Source organism: Choloepus didactylus, chromosome 2 (assembly GCF_015220235.1).
Source record: "Choloepus didactylus isolate mChoDid1 chromosome 2, mChoDid1.pri, whole genome shotgun sequence".
NCBI lineage: Eukaryota > Metazoa > Chordata > Mammalia > Pilosa > Megalonychidae > Choloepus > Choloepus didactylus.
In genome coordinates, this window is record NC_051308.1 from 157,757,282 (window position 1) to 157,763,281 (window position 6,000).

General features: G+C 51.1%; 1 long non-coding RNA gene across 1 annotated transcript in view; it reads left to right on the forward strand.

The window, feature by feature from the left end:
- Positions 1-1,081, forward strand: part of LOC119518752 — a 92,482-nt gene extending 91,401 nt beyond the window's left edge. Inside the window, exon 4 of the long non-coding RNA XR_005213833.1 lies at positions 844-1,081. This is a non-coding gene — a long non-coding RNA (uncharacterized LOC119518752). The remainder of the gene's footprint in view (positions 1-843) is intronic.
- Positions 1,082-6,000: the final 4,919 nt, after the last annotated feature.

A 6,000-nucleotide genomic window follows, 5' to 3' on the forward strand; every position in this document is an offset into this window, starting at 1 on the left:
AATACTGTCATATAGTTGTGCCTACATCACCCCAATCCTTTTTGAACATTTCCCTTATGCCATAAAGAATAAAAATAAGATTAAAAAACAAAAGTAAAAAGAACACCCGAATCATCCCCTCCCCATCCCACCCCAGTTTTCATTTAGTCACTGTCCCCATTTTTCTACTCATCCATCCATACACTGGGTAAAGGGAATGCAATCCACAAGGTTTTCACAATCACACTGTCACCCCTTGTAAGCTACGTAGTTGTACAATCTTCTTCAAGTGTCAAGGCCACTGTGTTGGAGTTTGATAGTTTCAGGTATTTACTTCTAGCTATTCCAATTCAGTAAAACCTAGAAAGGGATATCTATATAGTGCATAAGAATGCCCACTAGAGTGACCTCTCGACTCCACTTGAAATCTCTCAGCCATTGAAACTTTATTTTGTTTCATTCCACTACCCCCTTTTGGTCAAGAAGATTTTCTCAATCCCACGATGCTGCGTCCAGTTTCATCCTCAGCCTTAGTTTTGACTGTATCTTATTGAGATTGATGTTGTAAGAAGCAAAGAGTGCAGTAGCAAAAGGTACAGAAATAGCACTGACGTCAAATCAACCAAATAATCAGTATATGTATTGAGCATCTTGTGTGTGTAATACATTCTGTGTATTAGTGGGACCACTTTGGATGACAAATGAAAAATCCCAATTTGGTTACACAAAAAGAATTGGTTGATTAATATAACCGAAGCACAGGATGTGGGGAGTTGGTCTTGGAAATGTCTGGATTCAGTGGCAGGAACACTTTTAGAGCTCCTGCTCTCCTTTTCTGACTCATGGTTCTGCTTTGCTTTGCAGATGAGCTTTCTCCATGTCACAGGGAATATGGCTCCTGGAAACATTGGTCTCTCATCTCATCCCAGAAGCTCTTCCACCAGCAAAGAAAGGGGTATCTTCCTCTTTGGTCCAAATCTGAAAGCAACCCCAGAAATGACTTGCATTGTGTGGAAAGCCGCCTCCCGAATCGGGCCTAGCGTATGCGCTGCAGCCTGCTCTAGAGTTACCCCCGCCCATCGAGTGAGCCAAGATGGCGCCTGCATCCTGTTTCCGCATAGTGACGCATGTATCCGCCACCCGCTCCTACCAATCGAAATCCTGTATACGCGATACTAGCCTAGAAGCTTATTGGTTGTTAATTGTGTATAAAAGGTCTTACCCGGACGGGGTAGGGTGAGACAGCCCACAAGGAGCCGTGCCTGACGGCCACATCGAGGCTGCTCTCCCACGAGGCGCCGTGCCCCGTGTGGGAACCAGTAACACAGAATGTTCATCTAGCTGTAGTAAAGGGCTTGCTTTCACAACTGCCGTGTGGTTCGAGTCGTGATTCATGACCAGGTTAGTTCGCGCAGTCTGCATCTCTCTCTCTCCTTCCCTGTTTCCCCTCGCCGGCCGGGAACCGGGGACCGAGCGGGGCAGCGCCGGACAAGTGGTGGCCCGTACGGGGAAGCTCCTCCTCCTGCCTCGCTCTCGACGGTCCCTCTGTGAGGAGAGCAGCGCTGCGCGTCGAGCTTACGGCGGACTTCCCGCGCCTGATCAACGCGAGAAGGTGAGTGCGTCTTATTACATGATAGTTAGGGCCCGTGGGTTTTCAGGTGACCCCGGGGGACTCGGAAGAGCTCTCCGAGTGACTGAAGTATAGTGCTGACTGCAATCATGGGGCAGTCCGGAAGTTCACCTCTCTTAGCTCCCTTAAAGAACCTTTTGAAACAACGGGGTATCTCGGTCAGGAAAAGCTCCCTTCAGCGTTTTCTTGATGATGTTGATACTTTTGCCCCTTGGTTTGCCTGCACCGGCAGCCTTAGCCTACCCTCTTGGATGAAGCTCAGTCGCGACATAGACCGAGCGCGCCAGACGGGCGTGTGTATGGACCCGATTCTAGTACCCATATGGGAGACCGTCCGTGCGGTCCTTGAACTAGAATCGGCTACCGGCCTAAGCCCGTCCTCTGTCTTGCAAGAAGCACGGTGCGCGCTCCAAGAAACCCAGTCAGTTTCGTCAGCGGACGGCTCCTGTAAGGGCAAACCGCCGGAGTCCAGTGACTCTGACTCAGAGTCAGATAGCGATACTGACGAGAAGGCGGAAGCATCCCCGCTAATTGAGTGGGAGGAGCCTCCCGCCACACCCGTGCGGCCTTCCGCCCCGCCAATGTCTACCGCTGCACCCCCAGGGACACCCCAGCTCCCAACTGACGCCTTGGGCGGTCCCACCAAAGGACCTTGCCGAGAGCTCCCTCTAGTGGCCATGCCCAGTAAATGTAATTATCCTTTGCTGCCAGACCCGGAAACCCCGATGGGTCGGTCAGGGGAGGGGCAACCTTTGCCGTACCCCCCGCCCGAGTATACAGGCCCTCAGGACCCTTTGCCATTAGGTAGTGGTGGGAGACATTTCTGGAGATGGAACCCTTTCACAACATTTAGACCTTTTGGCATGCTGGGTGGCTACCAGCCACTTGAGCCGCAGCCAGTCTCAGAAATGTACCCGGTTATTATCAATCCCCAAGGTGGCAATCGGCACGAATCATATGATTACAAACTATTGAGGGAATTGAGGCAGGCCGTCCATCAGTATGGCCCCAATGCCCCTTATACCTTGAACATGATCGAGAACCTCTCTGCTCTAAATCATACACCCGCAGATATTTTTCAGCTAGCCCGTGCTTGCTTGCCGTCAGGCCGATTCATAGATTGGAAAGCATGGTTTGAGGAGTTAGCTGAAGAGCAGGCCGCAAGGAATGCGGCGGGGAGACGTGGCGGGTGGAATGCTGACATGCTGTTGGGGAGAGGCGCCCATGCCCAGAACCAAACGGGTTTCCCACAAGAGGTCTATGCCCAGATCTTCCGCTGTTTTGTGGGTGCCTGGAAAAAGCTAACAGGTGAGGGAGAGGCTCAGGCCTCACTCAGCAATATACACCAAGGCCCCACAGAACCATTTGCGGATTTTGTAGCCAGGATGCAAACCGCAGCTGAGAGAATCTTCTCAGATCCAGGAGTAGCAGAGACTGTGGTTAAGCAAATGATTTTTGAGCAGTGCAACAAGGAGTGCAAAGTTATCCTGGCACAAAACAGAGCAAAAAATTTGACAGAGTGGGTCAGGCTCTGTAGAGATGCTGGCAGCCCTTTAACTAATGCAGGTCTAGCTGCCATGCTAGCCAGCTCCCTACAGGTGGCTACAAAAAGCCCGAGAACCTTAGGGGCAAAGTCTAACGGGTGCTATGGCTGTGGCCAATCAGGGCACTTTAAGAGAGATTGTCCCAATAGACGTCAACCCCCTGCCACTCAACGGTTTGGCGAACCAGGTGCAGCAACCAGGCCGTGTGGCCGTTGCCACAAAGGCCCCCACCGCGCAGAAGACTGTAAATCGGTTTTCGATGCGCAGGGTAGACGCCTCTCTGGCCGCCCCGAGCAGATTCCAAAAAACGGGAAGAGGGGGTCCGCCCTTTCGACGGACCCCCTTGCATGCCATTCGACAACACAGGATCCGATCAAATTCGTGCGTCCCCCGGCTCAGCAGGACTGGACCTCTGTGCCACCTCCAGACTCGTACTAACCCCCTCCATGGGTGTCCAGTTAGTAGGGACCTCCTTCAAGGGGCCCTTACCGGCTGGTACTGTAGGGCTCATATTGGGAAGAGCATCCACGGCCCTGAAAGGATTAACAGTTATACCAGGACTTGTAGATTCAGATTTCACAGGCCGTGCCCAAGTTATGGTTCAATCTCAGCGGGGCACCTTAGTCATTGCAGAAGGTGATAAGCTGGCGCAGCTCCTGCTCTTACCCAGCTTACATGCAGTCTTTCCAAGCAGAATCAGACAGAGAGGGGAAAAAGGGTTCGGATCCAGTGGAGCGATTTTTGAGGGACTCCATATGTCCCTGGAGTCTCGACCTATGCTAACCATTAAGGTGCAAGGCAGATCTTTCTTGGGCCTGCTCGATACAGGGGCCGATCGGTCTATCATAAGACAACAAGAATGGCCCCCCACCTGGCCAACGAGCAGGGCGGAAGAGCCCATTAGAGGAATAGGCCAAATTTCAGCGCCCATGCTCAGTGCAGCTGCCCTTCATTGGGCCGATGAAGAAGGACACCAAGGCAGTTTCCAGCCTTATGTATTAGCCCTGCCTGTGTCTTTGTGGGGAAGAGACATTCTGACCCAAATGGACGTTACTTTAATTAGCGGCTACTCCCCAACCTCTAAGCGACTGCTAAAAGAAATGGGGTATACCCCCGGCAAGGGTTTAGGAGCTTCACTGCACGGACGTGCGGAGCCTATACAAGCTGCCCCCAAGTCTGACAGACGAGGCTTGGGTTTTTCATAGGGGCCACTGAGGAGAGATTCCCACCCACACCTATAAAACTAAAATGGAAAACCGAGGCTCCTGTGTGGGTGCCTCAGTGGCCCTTGCCACAGGAAAAACTTGCAGCGTTGCACGCCCTAGTATCAGAACAACTAGAAAAGGGCCATATCGCCCCTTCCACGTCACCGTGGAACACCCCTATATTCGTAATAAAAAAGAAATCTGGTAAATGGAGACTGCTACATGATCTAAGAGCTATTAACGATTGCATGGAGCCTTTAGGGCCCGTTCAGATGGGACTGCCCCTCCTCTCGGCATTACCGGAGCACTGGTCGATTTTCATCATAGATCTGAAAGATTGCTTCTTTTCTATTCCGCTCCACCCTGAAGACACCCCTAAGTTTGCCTTTACTGTGCCCTCTAGTAATCAAGAGGAGCCCTGTCAACGCTTTGAATGGACAGTCCTGCCCCAAGGCATGGCTAATAGTCCTACCATGTGCCAGCTGTATGTCGCTGCGAAGCTAGCTAGCACTCGGCAGCAGTTCCCTCAAGTGAAAATCATCCATTATATGGATGACATTCTCTTAGCCCATAGAGACACAGATCTTCTTAAAACAGTTTTGTCACATTTAGTCCTTAGTCTTAGAGAAGCTAACCTAGAGATTGCCCCTGAAAAAATCCAAATGACTGACATTACCACTTTCCTGGGGGCGAAAGTCGCACCCACTCATGTTTCCCCCCAAAAGGTGTCTCTCAGGCTAGACAATATACACACTCTCAATGATCTACAAAAACTCATGGGGGATATCAATTGGATCCGTCCATACCTAAAAATACCCAATGTCAAACTAACACCTTTGTTCGACCTGTTGAAGGGGGATTCTAATATAAACTCACCTCGAAGCTTCACTCCAGAGACAAGGCGAGCACTATGCCAGGTGGAACAGGCGCTCAGTGGCGCTGCATTGAAGAGAATAGACCCTGATGAGCCTTTTGAAGCCTGCGTGCTGCCGACAGAATTACAGCCCACTGCGGTACTGTGGCAGCGGGGGCCGCTGCTCTGGGTCCACCCTGGAGTTTCCCCCAAAAAAGTCCTAGAGCACTATCCTACAGCGGTTGCAGACTTGGCCCTAGAATGCATTAAAAGGGCTGTGCAGCATTTCGGTCAGCAGCCCAAAAATCTCAGGGTGCCTTATTCTTCCCAGCAGCTTGAGATACTCACCGGATGCATAGATCAATGGGCCATTCTCCGGTGTACATTTCTTGGTCCCATTAACAATCAGTTCCCTAAGGCTCCTCTCTTGCAGTTTGTCACCCGGCACCCAGTGATTTTTCCCAAAGTAACCTCTCCTAGGCCACTAGCAGGCGCCCCCACCGTATACACGGACGGCTCCAGCTCTGGAACAGGGGCGTATTGTGTGGAGGGGGACACTCCTAAAACAGTGCTCTTCCAACCACAAAAGCCTCAATGGGTAGAACTGCAGGTTATCATTGCAGTCCTGGAAAGCCTTTCCGAGCCCTTAAATGTCGTCTCGGATTCTGCTTATGTTGTGAACTCTGTACAAATTTTAGAAACGGTGGGCATTGTTAAACATTCCTCTACAGTAAGGACGTTCTTTGCCAAACTACAGGAGGTTATATGGACCAGGCAACACCCTTTTTA